Here is a 15,135-nt window from a genome sequence, read left to right as displayed (position 1 = left end):
ATAATGAAGATACAATTTATAAATTGGAAGAGAACTAAAGACATATCACAGTGAATGGACCTTGAATTTGTATTAAACAAATACACCTTTAGACATTTATTGAGATAATTGGCATATATGATCATAAGAAGCACTTATTAATCCTTTAAGGAGCCTAGATGTATGACAATTTGTTTTTTTAAGATTTGTCATCTTTTTAATATCCCCTATTAAAATATCTACAGAAGAAAAGATATACTATTTGAGTTTTGCTTTAAAATATTATGGAATGAGGGAAAAGACAGAGTAGTATAGATATGAAAGGACTGGATAAGAGTGGATGAAAGTTGAACATAGATGAAATATTTATGGTTATTAATTATACTATTCTCTGAAATTTTGATTAGGTTTGAAACTTTCCATGATAAATTAAGTTAAAGGTAAGGCAGGGAGGTGGATACTTGAGTGCAATTGAAATTATTGCATCTTCTAGAAAGATAATTATAACAGCAAAACTATGAAGACAAATATTAGCCCATAGAACAAATGCATAGATGTGGATCTCGGATGCAGAAACATCCCATTAAAAAAAGATTGTTCACAACAACTAAGAGGTGAGACAAGGGCAGGTGAACATCCACTTGATTGCAAAACCCAAGAACTAAACACCACCACCCTCACTTTATACCTTTGTGAATTAGTCACAGTATCAAGTTATTAGAGAGGCACTTTTGATACCTTTTGTGCTTTGGGGATACTTTTTACTGGGTTAAAATTGCTGCTGTTAGAAAATCAGTGTCAACCATGAAGTTTTGTTGACCCTCTGGGTAAAGGTGAGATAAGGGGGTCAGGCTTAGAAATGAAGACAAGAGGGGAAATGTGCGAGGAGGAGGGCAATATGTCAGAGAAAACTTTCTTTCTTTAATGAGCTGGATTTTCTTCCTTGTGCCCAGGAAAGCCTGTTATGCTTTGTCTCAGGAGAGGTGTAGAGGACTGCCTCTTGCTGCCCTCTGCTAGTGTCCTGATCATCAGTGTCAACAGAGTAGCCCTGTAGCTGCAAGACAAAGATTGAGAGCAGTTCCAGATCTGCCCAATTACAGTTTATGGAGCCTGGCCCCTGAGAAAGCAAAAGGTCAGCACTTTCTCTGAGCATCATCTGCAAAGGTTCACTCTGCCTTCTCCGAAGTATCCCTTGCAAAAGTGTTCTGTGGAGAAGCAAAAAATTTCTGTTCTGCTTTCAGATCTGTCACTTTTATCCTGAGTCTCTCTCATTTTGAAAATGATCTTGGAGATTTTGTTGAACTTTATCAGTCTTTAAATTTATATTCTTTACCTCTGGATAAACTTCTTCATAGCTATTCTTTTTGACATTGAGTGAGAACAGAGGGAAGTAGAGGGATAAACTCTAGGATGATTTTCATACTTAAGTCATGTAAGATGTGTTTTGGTTTTGTTCTTTCTTTTTACTTGTTTATTCTTTTTGTTTGTTCAATTTTTATCACTTCCTTATATATTAGATATTACAGAGAGAAGAGGTGATTTTCTTAATAGGGTAGTAGATGACACAAACCATCTTACTTTGTCACTATAGAGATAAACCTCCCATATTTATGCTGGGTGTTCCCATGATTCATTCTTTGCAATTCCATCCTAAATGCACAGAATTATGTACCTTACATACAAGTCTAATCACAACAATCCCTTGCTCAAGCAAATCTCTGGCTCCTCACTTTCTAGACAAAAATTGATATTCAGCTCCAGTACTTTTGCCTGGAAAATCCCATGGACGGAGAAGCCTGGTAGGCTGCAGTCCATGGGGTCGCTAGAGTCGGACACGACTGAGTGACTTCACTTTCACTTTTCACTTTCATGCACTGGAGAAGGAAATGGTGACCCACTCCAGTGTTCTTGCCTGGAGAATCCCAGGGACGGGGAAGTCTGGTGGGCTGCTGTCTGTGGGGTCGCACAGAGTCGGACATGACTGAAGCGACTTAGCAGCAGCAGCAGCAGCAGCAGTGGCTGTTTGTAACTTTATTTTTATATAAATTTTCATAATTCATGCTGCAATTGGTATAAAATATTTCACTAATTTGAAATACAAAAAAACATTATATCACAATTATTTTCTCACATGTTTTGTTTAGTAGGGAGCTTCCTATGTTTCTCTTGAAACCTCTCTTTCAAAATAACCAAGTCCCTCAAGGATTCGTCAGTCCAAAGGAGTGATTCCAAAGGTTGAGCTTGAAAGGTGATACAAGTGTAATGTACAAACAACTGTCTTGCAGCATGAATTTGGTTGTGTTACTTGGTATCCCTGTTAAATATGGGTCATGCACAGAGCGTTGTGTCCCTTAAGTTCTGGTTTCTTTTAGTCCATAATCGAGATAGTTTTCCATTCATATTCTGCAAAGCTCAACTTTTAATGACTCTAGAGCTGGAAACAGAGAGACTTCACATTTTCAGTCTATATACTTGCAGAATTAGTTGATTTTTATGGATTCTGAGCACTTCTGTAGTGACCAGGTTAACAGCTTGGACTCTCTTCCCTCCCTGTGAATTCTTTTTGAAGATCTTCCTCTGGGAATGAACCTGAGACAGGATCACCCAAAGAACTCTGTAAAGTTTCTTGAATTTTCATCCCCAAAGAGAGGAGGGTGATAATGTTTCATTTTTTATCACCAATGTCCCAGTTCTACAGAAAAAAAAGTTGTTTCAACACATCCACTGAGCTCTAAATACCAAGATCAGGAATCTTTTATAGGGACACACATACACAGAATCCATTTATATCCTTTCTTCATGTAAGGGGTGCCAACTGACACTGGGTTTATTATATACTTATGGGAATCTAGGTAAGTATGTGTTTTTGCTTTTTATTCTATCAAGGATCATCTGCTCCAAGATTAGTAGATAAAAGAATTTTAATTAGTAGATTAAAAGTAATGTTTAACATATATTTGATCCAGTAGTTGTTATAAATAGCTATACAATTATTGATTGTTAAACACCTTTTCAGTAAATAATAAGTGTTTGTATGCAGGAACAGTGGTATTTTTACCCTTGTACAACAAAACAATGCCCAGGCATGTGATATAAGCTCAATGTATATTTGCTGATAAATTAATGAGCAATGTATAGATGTCAAAGTGTTCTATAACATCAACTATGCATCAAAATATGAAGAAGAGTTAGTAGGTAAAAGAAATTGAATGCGCAAAATATTGAAAGTCTCTGCAGGATACTGTTGAATGAGATGGGAAAAAGAGAGGAAGTGTAGAGAGGTAAGAGGATAATGAAGATACTTATAAACATTTTCATGAAGCTGGACTTTATTCTAAGGTCAATGGAAAAATGGTTTAGAATAAAAAGCAGAGAAGTTTATTTTATAAACATCACTGTGGCTTCAACATGGAGGATGAATTGGAAATAACAAACTTCGATCTGCTTTAGTAATCTAGGCAAGCAATCATAGAACCTTGTGAAGGACAGAGCGGCCTGGCATGCTGCAGTTCATGAGGGAGCAGAGTCAGATACTATTCAGTCACTGAACAATAACAAAAAAAAAACAAAATCATACAACCCTGAATTTAAGGTAGTAGTAGAGAGTAGGGGAAAGACTAAGTATATATTTAGATAATGTAACTAACACAATTCTACAATTGATTATAGGCAGGGAATAAGGGAAAGATGAGACAAAGTTAAAGTTGAAATTTTTCATTGAACAACAGGAAAGAACATGGTACCATTTAGTGGTGACAAGAGAAAGAATGTTGGAGGAGTGTTGCAGTGAGAGGGAGAAGATTGAATTCAGTTTCAGGCATTAATTCTGGGTGCACAAAGAGTTGGCTCTGTTTCTCTCAAGCTAAGGAAGGAGATCTAATGGACATGAAAATTTGGTGACTTTTAATATATGGCACAGGAATGGAAAAACACTGCATACTGAATTTCTACCCTGAAATAGTGTTGCATTTTTCTAGAGTACTGATTTGAAAGGACTTTGGGGTGAAATTCTTTCATAGTGATAAAAATGTGTTTCCTGATTAGTGAGGACTGGTATGCATACAGACAGGAGTGGGAATTGAAAAATATTTGCAGCATTCATTTATCCTAATTGGATAGTATTTGATGCAGTGGGATATATGGAATTATGTATATATAAAATGAAAGTTAAAAAGAATTAAGGCAGAATTCCAAAGTCCCCTAACATTTTAGAAGCTTAAAAATATTGCTTTCTGATGGGCTAGAAATGGATTAGGAAGGAGTCTTTTGCTATCAATTCAACTATCATTGCTATAAGCAGAGTAGAATTACAGCAGGCAAATACCAAACTGCTATGAAAATGTTTTGGTCTTTCTTATCTTCAGTGCTCTCTTTTCATGCCAACCGAATTACAACATATTAACCCTTGGAGGTCTTAAAGAATCCTTAACTAAAGCTGCATCACTTCTGTATAACCTTCTACTCTGATTGTCATCAATGTCCTGCTGCAGTGGTTCTGTAACCAAGTGTCCTTTCAGATGTCATTTCCCAGGCCTGAGTCTCAGCCTTTCTACTTTGCCTAAGGGCTGACTTGTTAGCCCGCTTGATATTCAGGTTCTCCCTCCCAGGCCCTTGTTTTCTTTGCTGGAACTGTCTTGCCAGCCTTGTGAGTAAGCCACATTATTGACTACCACATTTTCCCGTTATAGGACCATTGGCTTACCTACCTTCTCGGTGATGGTGGTAGTTTGGTGGTGGTTTAGTTGCTAAGTGGTGTCTGACTATTTTGTGATCCCCTGGACTGTAGCCCACCAGGTTCCTCTGTCTATGGGATTTCCCAGGCAAGAATACTGGGAAATGAGTTGCCATTTTCTTCTCCAGGAGATCTTCCCAGCCTTTGGATGGAACCCATGTCTCCTGCATTGCAGGGAGATTCTTTTACTGATGAGCCACCAGAGAAGTCCTTCTTGGACCTTTCCAATAATAAACTAGAGTATATTTATTATCTCCTGTATTGCAGGATCTCTGTCACTTTTTTCAGTTCTCTGGGTATACCAGTCCTCTACAGTAAATGAGTGAGAGAGAGACAGGTAATCAGTAATCATAATATTTCTATAAATGTTGTCACAAATGTAATATAAGAAAACAGAGAAAGAGTAATGCTACTTGTTTTCTGAGATCAATGAATGTTTCCCAGAGCAGGATTCACTTGGGTTGAGTTTTATACATTGGGATTATTTCTAGCATATTCTCTGATTCTATTGATAAAGCAATTAGAATACAATTTGGCTATATTCAACTGGAAACTCAACAGTACTTTAAACAAAGAAATGCTATATTTCTCACAAATAAAAGGAATTTTAAAGGGTGAGTCTACAACTGATATGGTGGCTTCATAGTCAATAATGACCAGGAATCCTTTTCTGTTATTCTCAATGCTTGACTTTCATAATTAAAGTTCACTTTGGAGTACAGTATGGCTGCTGAAGAACCTACTGTCATGCTTGTAGTTAAAGCAACAGAAAATGAAAAGGATAAATGGGAAAAATGGGTATAATATAGAATATAGAAGAGGGGTCAGTAAATGGGGAGAGGAGAATATAGAAGATGCAAGAAAAAAGACAGAAGAAAGTGAGTGAAGGAGTGAGGTAATAGCCATAACAGTAATGACAGGATTTTATAAGGAGCTATATATGTATGAAGCAAACTATTCCCTTTGGCCTAAAAAAAAAAAAAAAGTACACAATGTACTATATAAAACTGAAGTACGAGTTTTTCATTGATTGGAAGGGCAATGATTATATCAGCAATGCTATTTTCAAAAGCTGTGTTCTTCCAAATTTATTTCCCCCAATTGGAAACATCCCAGGAAACCTTCTTTCACTTAAAAGGAATTGGACTGTATTTTGTTTCTGGATGAAGAAACTGTTTGAAAACTTGGACTGTGTATTTATGGGTTGCTTTGCCAACATGTAGTGGCAATATCTTTTGAGACACTCAGCAGGGTTGACTTTGTCAAGTGTAACAAAGAATATTTCAAACATTCGGGCTTGGCAAAGTCTGCAGTATGGTTTGCCAGGTGCTGTTCTATCAATTTTTACCACCCATTTTTTTAGGAGACATTTAATCCATACTTATTTCTTACTGCTTTACTTTTTAACTCATCAAAATGTTATATTTCAAAAGCTCTTTGATATGTATGATACCTTTGGGCTTTTTCCTGCTTTTCAAAACAGGAAGTTATGTTAGCCAAGGGGAGAGGGGAGGAGAAAACCCTTGAATTTTGAAAAAGGTGTAGATTCTGGTTGCAAAAGCCTTGAAGTTTGAATCAGTGTTGAGCATGATTGGAACTATTATCATGGAAATAATGAAACTGGTAGTGAGTGGATTTTTTCATATAATTATGGATGCAGTGTCTGAAGATATCATGGACTATCTAATTCCATCCTCCACTGAGGGGTTGAATCCCTCCAGCATGTCATTTCATAGCTTGAATACCTCTGATAACAAGAAACTCTGCCTGCCAAGATCAGCATATCTTTTCTCTCAAAAAATTAAGAAGGATAAACTTGAATTCTTTACCACTGTAACATTTTTTTCATCTCTGTAACTGATGAATGTTCCCAGCATCCCCCTCTCACTTTGTGTTCCCAGAATTCCTCTCTCTGATGACCTAGTTCCATAATCCTCTCTCTTTACAGTAATTTCTACCCTTTTGTTTTAATAAACTTTCTTGCATCCTTTGTAGCTTCAGTTGTGTCTGACTTTGCAATCTGTAGCCTTCTAGTCCTTGCTGGGCCCCGGGAAATTCCATGTTTTCCTTCTGCTACATGAAACCCTTTCAAAGTTTGAAGACTGCTATGCTGTGTCCCTAATTCTTATGTTCTCAAAGTATAAAGTACAAAATTTGTTAAACCACTCATATAGCAAGGTTTTATGTCTATCCAAAACAAAGGAAATCCTCCCTACGTACCAATGTCTGTCAATATGACCCATGAACTTTATCATCCAGAATTAAATAAGATAATCTAAATGTGCCAACCACATTTGTGCCAACCAACTCGTAGAGCTGAGCAAATGCAAACTTTATCCTGGACATTGTATTTCTGTTAATGCAATATAATTTTTTCCAAATACCTCTATTATCAACACACACACAGCACATATATAAGGAAAGGGACATGAACATTTTATACAGCATATGGCATTAGAGACCACTTCTAGGATATTATGTAGACCTAAAGTGGATATTCAGTAATTAGAAATTGATAGTGAATGATGAAGCATATGTGTGTGTGTGTGTATATATATATATATATAGTATACATATGTATACATATATATACATACATAGATACACATACATATATATATCTTGTATACATATACATATATATGTGTATATAAATATATATATATATATATATATCTTGAGTCTGCAGGCTCAGATTCACAGTAAGTACTGTCTTGAATTTACTACAGTGTTATAATGGTTCACTACTTAGTCTAACAATATTTGAAACAAATCAGCCTAGATGTTTTAGAAATTTACAGTTACTAAGTGAAATTACAGAGATCTATGGTGATTATCAGGGCTTCCCAAATGGTGCTAGTGTAAAGAATCCACCTGCCAATGCAGGAGATATAGCATATCTGGGTTCAATTCCTGGATCAGGAAGATCCCCTGGAGGAGGGCATGGCAATCCACTCCAGTATTCTTGCCTGGAGAATCCCATGGAGAGAAGAGCCTGGAGGGCTACAATCCATAGGATCACACAGAGTTGGACATGACTGAAGTGACTTAGCAGGCACGCACGCATGAATGATGATTATCAGGCTGGATCTACTTATCAGATTTTATAGATGCTGCATGGACTTCTCAAACACTTAGATGAACTTTCTCTATCTAAATGTATATTCATGAAATTCTAACACTACAAAGATTTAAAAAGAAGACTATCCTTGATTATGATCCAATTATATCCATTGTTGAAGTCATTTTTGACATCGCAGATTGTACATAGGAAGTCTTCTTGAACATCCTCAGTTAAAATATTTCTCTTTCTCCCATATATCTCCATAGTGCTATTTGCTATTTCATTATTGTGTAAGGCAAACCTGGTGCAGTGGCAAGAACATCATCTTACAGTGAAAATAACAGAATTTTGCATCCAAATATCAGCATTAATAGTTAAGTAACTATGTACAAGCTACTTTATTGCCTTATTGCCTCAGTTTCCTATAAAAAGGTAACAGTAATTACCTCTCAGGAACATGTATGTGTGTGTGTGTGTGTATGTGTAAGTGTACATAAGGGGAGGAAATAATAAAGAAAAATGTCAACACTAACTTTTCAAATGTCTGATGACAGATATATTTTTTATTATGATATCTGTCCCATAGTTAATTTTTCATAAATAGTTATATTTTATCTTTTTATTCCCAATGAATAGTTTATGCAGCTTTATTTAGTAAGCCTCACTCTTTTTGTAGCAAACTGTAGAGATAGTTAAGCAAAGCAAATATATCTTTGTGGCTATTTGTTAAAAGTTCTGAAAAGAAAGAAGCACAATTCTGATTAGGGGTCTCCTCTTTAAAACAAAGCAAACAAAAATAGGCTATGAATACATTCTCATGTCCAGCACTTACTTCCCATAAACCCCCAGTAACTCCCAAGACTTTGGGGAAATTAAATTAGGATACCTCTAGTAATTGGGTGATGTGATTAAGAATCACCACTCAGATTTACCACCAACATTATCTGTAATTGTAAATCTCTAGATCTATTTACCGGAGAAGGCAATGGTGACCGACCCACTCCAGTACTCTTGCCTGGAAAATCCCATGGGTGGAGGAGCCTGGTAGGCTGCAGTCCATGGGGTCACTAAGAGTCGGACACAACTGAGCGACTTCACTTTCACTCTTCACTTTCATGCATTGGAGAAGGACATGGAAACCCACTCTAGTGTTCTTGCCTGGAGAATCCCAGTGACGGAGGAGCCTGGTGGGCTGCCGTCTATGGGGTCGCACAGAGTCGGACAGGACTGAAGCAACTTAGCAGCAGCAGCAGCAGATCCATTTACATTAAAACATTTATGATCAAAATATTTAATCTACTAGCATTTTGGGAAATTTTTGGAAGCTCTAGTATATATGATAAGAAAAATATTGGCATATAACAGGAAAAATTGTTACCTTTTAGATGGTAAAATTATCTTTCAAAAAGCTGAAGTAAACTATTGAAAAACCATAATATGGTGGACCAATGCAGAAAATATATAAAAATAATTGCATTTATAGTAATTAAGAATAACTGATTCAGAAATATAATAAAATTACATTTGCAAGTGTATACACACACATGCACACGCACAGAAAAAAGTTAACAAAAAATCAATTTGAAGTTATATAAGAAAATACTAAACTTGCCTGAAGGATAAAAAATTGTCCTAAATAAATTTACAATAAAAGTTGTAAAGATTTCAGTCTCACAAATGAAGTTATAAGCCAATGAAATTTCAAAACAAATTAAAAAGGATCATTTTGGAAGATGATTATAAAATTCACATGGTAGGATTAGTGAGTAAATATAGTTTGGAAAAAAGAAATTTTTAGTACTGTACCTTAAACAGTATTATAAAGTTACAAGATTCACACATATATATGACATGGAAAAACCCTCCAATTTGGCATAAGTATAGCTGGGACAAGAAATGTATGGATTGGGATACTTATTTCCACAGAACTTGATGGGGATTCAGCCTAACATCACCCTCAAAAGTAGAACAAAGAGAAAACATTTAAGATTTGGGGACAAATTTAGGCTGGGGGAGAGTAGATAAAACCTGAAAGCATATTTAAACTAAAGTAACTGAATTTTAAACATGTCAATGATTAGGATATTTAAGTTTTGCTAGAAAAAATTAGCATTTCTGTACAAAATAGATACTCTGAAATGAAACAGAACATGTTGCCTACCCAAAGACATGAGTAGAAAATTTATAGAAAAACAAACAAAAAAACTTTGTCCACTGTCATTTATATAAGTCCAGTTTATGCCTCTTACATATATACATGAAATTCTTTATAGAAAGCATACAATGTTCACAAAACATGCAACAAATGTTATATGAAAGATAATTCTAGGAATTCAAATTTAAAAAACAAAGCAAATTAGAAATTTTAGACTTTCATATATAGATAGGTGAGGAAATACCTGCTATATTCTCAAAATAGTATCAAAGGGAGACATAGACACTTGTCAAGCTTTTGCAAAACTGTTCACAGAGTTTTCATGTTTGGATAAATGAATTAGAGGAGTGGATAAAGGAAGTGTTTCTCTGATGCATGTGCTTATTTATTAAGCTATCAGGGAGAGCTGATCTCAAAGGATTCACTTAATAGTTGAAATTATTGCAGAATAGAAAGCTTACATAATCCATTATGAGGCAGAATTTATATTGAACAACCTAATTGAAAGTCTTTTTTTATTTTTTAAACAGCTTAATGAAGAGTTGCATCATGAATCATGGACTGGTCAGGGGTTTTCAAGGATTTAAGGATGAAGTAAGCAAATAACTAGCAGAATATATCCTTACAGTTCCATGAGAGTGTAAACAACTCCCACATTATTATGTACAGGGTTACTAAGCCCAAAATCACACTCCTTGCAGCATGACAGGCCAATAAATCCTATTGTTGGGGCAAGGAATAGAGACTCTATTCAGAAAGCTAGCCAACTGAGAAGATGGTGGACTTGTGTCAAAGAACCATTGTGCTTGGGTTTGGCTGCTAGTTTCTTTTATAGAACAGAGAAAGGTAAAGACATAAAGTTTTTAAAAAAAAAAAAGTGATAAGCTTTTGTTAATATATCCTGATTTCAGTTAGACTCCAGAGGAGATGTGTTGATATCTTCTTTACTACAGTGAATTCCATAGACTGTATAGTCCACGGGGTTGCAAAGAGTCGGACAGGACTGAGCGACTTTCACTTTCACTTTTCCCTACAGCCATTCACAGGTGAATGGAAAAGCAAAGGAGAAAAGGAAAGATATAAACATCTGAATGCAGAGTTCCAAAATAGCAAGAAGAGATAAGAAAGCAATGATCAATGCAAAAGAATGATCAAGAAAGCAGTGATCAATGCAAAGAAATAGAGGAAAACAACAGAATGGGAAAGACTAGGGATCTCTTTAACAAAATTAGAGATATTAAAGGAACATTTCATGCAAAGATGAGCTCGATAAAGGACAGAAATGGTATGGACCTAACAGAAGCAGAAGATATTAAGAAGAGATGGCAAGAATACACAGAAGAACTGTACAAAAAAGATCTTCACGACCCAGATAATCATAATGTAGTGATCACTGACCTAGAGCCAGACATCCTGGAATGTGAAGTCAAGTGGGCCTTAGAAAGCATCACTATGAACAAAGCTAGTGGAGGTGATGGAATTCCAGTTGAACTATTCCAAATCCTGAAAGATGATGCTGTGAAACTGCTGCACTCAATATGCCAGCAAATTTGGAAAACTCAGCAGTGGCCACAGGACTGGAAAAGGTCAGTTTTCATTCCAATCCCAAAGAAAGGCAATGCCAAAGAATGCTCAAACTACCGCACAATTGCACTCATCTCACACGCTAGTAAAGTAATGCTCAAAATTCTCCAAGCCAGGCTTCAGCAATATGTGAACCGTGAACTTCCAGATGTTCAAGCTGGTTTTAGGAAAGGCAGAGGAACCAGAAATCAAATTGCCAACATCTGCTGGATCATAGAAAAAGCAAGAGAGTTCCAGAAAAACATCTATTTCTGCTTTATTGACTATGCCAAAGCCTTTGTGTGGATCACAATAAACTGTGGGAAATTCTGAAAGAGATGGGAGTACCAGATCACCTGATCTGCCTCTTGATAAATTTGTATGCAGGTCAGGAAGCAACAGTTAGAACTGGACATGGGACAACAGACTGGTTCCAAATAGAAAAAGGAGTTCGTCAAGGCTATATATTGTCACCCTGTTTATTTAACTTATATGCAGAGTACATCATGAGAAATGCTGGACTGGACAAAACACAAACTGGAATCAAGATTGCTGGGAGAAATATCAATAACCTCAGATATGCAGATGACACCACCCTTATGGCAGAAAGTGAAGAGGAACTCAAAAGCCTCTTGATGAAGGTGAAAGTGGAGAATGAAAAAGTTGACTTAAAGCTCAACATTCAGAAAACGAAGATCATGGCATCCGGTCCCACCACTTCATGGGAAATAGATGGGGAAACAGTGGAAACAGTATCTGACTTTATTTTTCTGGGCTCCAAAATCCCTGCAGATGGTGATAGCAGCCATGAAATTAGAAGATGCTTACTCTTTGGAAGGAAAGTTATGACCAACCTAGATAGCATATTCAAAAGCAGAGACATTACTTTGCCAACAGAGGTTCGTCTAGTCTAGGCTATGGTTTTTCCTGTGGTCATGTATGGATGTGAGAGTTGGACTGTGAAGAAGGCTGAGTGCCAAAGAATTGATGCTTCTGAACTGTGGTGTTGGAGAAGACTCTTGAGAGTCCCTTGGACTGCAAGGAGATCCAACCAGTCCATTCTGAAGGAGATCAGCCCTGGGATTTCTTTGGAAGGAATGATGCTAAAGCTGAAACTCCAGTACTTTGGCCACCTCATGTGAAGAGTTGACTCATTGGAAAAGACTCTGATGCTGGGAGGGATTGGGGGCAGGAGGAGAAGGGGACGACAGAGGATGAGATGGCTGGATGGCATCGCTGACTCGATGGACGTGAGTCTCAGTGAACTCTGGGAGTTGGTGATGGACAGGGAGGCCTGGCGTGCTTCGATTCATGGGGTTGCAAAGAGTCGGACATGACTGAGTGACTGATCTGATCTGATTCATAGGTGAACCCTGTCAGGATGCTTCCTGTGAGCTTAAACAAAGGTATTTTAACTTCACACTCAGAAATGGAAGGTAAGGTTTCTGGAGGTGGGCCATTATGCATGGCTATGAGAAACATCCTTTTAGTGATTAACTTGTAGCAAAAATACAAGAATACAAAGATTAAAGTAAAAAAAGGTAGATTCAATATGGAGTCAGATTTGTTCTTTTCTATTATACACGCACACCTTGGAGATATTGTGGGTTCTGCTTCAGACTACCTCAATAAAGTGGATATCACAATAAAGTAAGACACATGAGTTTATTTGATTTCCCAACTGCATATAAAAGTTATATTTGTACTATATTATAGTATATTGAGTATGCAATATCATATGTCTTTTTAAAAAACAATGCATATACCTCAACATTGGAACTTACATCACCATATGTAAAACAGATAGCCAATGCGAATCTGTTATATGACTCAGGGAACTCAAACAGGGGCTCTGCAAAAACCTAGAAGGGTGGGATGGGGAGGGAGATAGGAGGGAGGTTAAAGAGGGAGGGGACATATGTATAGCTATGACTGATTCGTGTTGATATTTGGCAGAAACCAACACAACACTGTAAAGCAATTATCCTTCAGTGAAAAAAATAAGTAAATTTAAAATTAAAAGAAAACACATTATTGAGACTTCCCTGCTGGCCCAGTGGCTGAGACTCTGCACTCCCAATGCAGGAGACCTGGGGTCAAGGAACTAGATCCCTAGTCAGGGAGCTAGATTCCACATTCCACAACTAAAAGATCCTCCATGCCTCAACTAAAGATTCTGCATGATACAAGGAAGATCTAAGATCCCCTGTGTGCAACTAAGATCAGGCATAAAGAAAGAAAGACATTTCACACACTCTTTAATGCTAAAAAATGCTAGCCATCATTTGACAATGCAGGACTGCTACAGACCTTCAATTTGTAAAAAAAAAAAAAAAAAGGCAGTATCTTTGAAGCACAATATTTTAAAAAGTGAAGTATGAGATATGCTTATATTACAATGAAATATAGAAACATTGACAAATACCATCACTGCTCTCTTAGAGAGAATTGCTCTTCTTATTAACCTTTTCTTTCTTCAGATATCTTTTTTTTTTTCCCCATAGTGCCCTTTGTCCATAGTTTTGCTTTCTGTAATCAACATTGGTCTGAAAAGATTAAATAAAAAATTCCAGAAATAAACATTTCATAAATTTTAATTTGCCCTCTCTTCTGAGTAGGGAGATAAACTCTCATGCCATCCTATTCCCTGAAGATCCAGATGTGTCATCAATCTGCCCAACCCATAGGCACTACCCTCCTGTAGCCATACAGCCCTTGTGTTCCAATAACCCTTATTTTACCTAAAAATGAACACAAAGTGCAAGAATGGTAATGCTCACAACTCGAATATACCAAAGAGAAGACTCAAAATGTTTTCTTTTAGTGAAAAAAGGATAAAGAAAAAAAAATTGTATATTGAAGTTGCTAAAATGTAGAGTAAGAATGAATAACCGATCAAACATTGTGAAGAAGGAAGGACTTCTCTGGCAGTCCAATGGTTAAAACTTTGTCTTCCACTGCAGTGGGTACAGGTTCAGTCTCTGGTAATGAAACTCGGATTTTACATGCCTCACAGCCAAGCAAAACAAAACAAAACAAAACATAAAACAGAGGCAATATTTTAACAAACTCAACAAAGACTTTAAAAATGGTCCACATCAAAAAAATATTTTAAAAAATTGTGAAAGAGAAATAAATACGAGTAGTTTTGCCGTCACACCTCAGGTTGCAAAAATTATGGCCCCAGTTGCCCCAGTTCATGACGCATATTTAGTAAAGATGAAAAAGTCTTTAAGTTTTGTACAATAAGCTATTTTGAGGTGGGGAGAGAGACGGTAACTTTTATTACTCTGTATTGTTATAATTGCTCTAATTATTCTTTTTGTTCATTTTCCTGTGCCTCATTTATAAATTAAACTTTATCATAGTGATGTAGGTATGGGAAAAAAATATAGTAAATACAGAGTTTGTACTACATATGGTTTCAGCCATCCACCAAGGGTCTTGGAACTTATTTCCGATAGCTAAGGGGGAGGACTTCTGTAATTTAATTTTCCCTGTTATTACCATTACCTTCTCCCACATTTTTTCCTCATGGACAATCTTCTATTAACTAAACTATATATATTTTGTTGGTAAATTCTTTTATGAAATGTTTATTATTGCTCCATAAGCATGAGTGCATTTTATATTCTATTATAG

General features: G+C 36.4%; 1 pseudogene; it reads right to left on the bottom strand.

Annotated features, from left to right (window-relative positions):
• Window positions 1-14,694, bottom strand: part of LOC783699 (N-acetyllactosaminide beta-1,3-N-acetylglucosaminyltransferase 2-like) — a 103,534-nt pseudogene extending 88,840 nt beyond the window's left edge.
• Between the last annotated feature and the right edge of the window lie 441 nt (window positions 14,695-15,135).

The sequence above is a fragment of the Bos taurus genome, chromosome 24 (genome assembly GCF_002263795.3).
Source record: "Bos taurus isolate L1 Dominette 01449 registration number 42190680 breed Hereford chromosome 24, ARS-UCD2.0, whole genome shotgun sequence".
NCBI classification, from domain to species: domain Eukaryota; kingdom Metazoa; phylum Chordata; class Mammalia; order Artiodactyla; family Bovidae; genus Bos; species Bos taurus.
The sequence above is the reverse complement of the archived record's forward strand: the minus strand, read 5'-3'. Positions and strand labels throughout refer to the sequence as shown.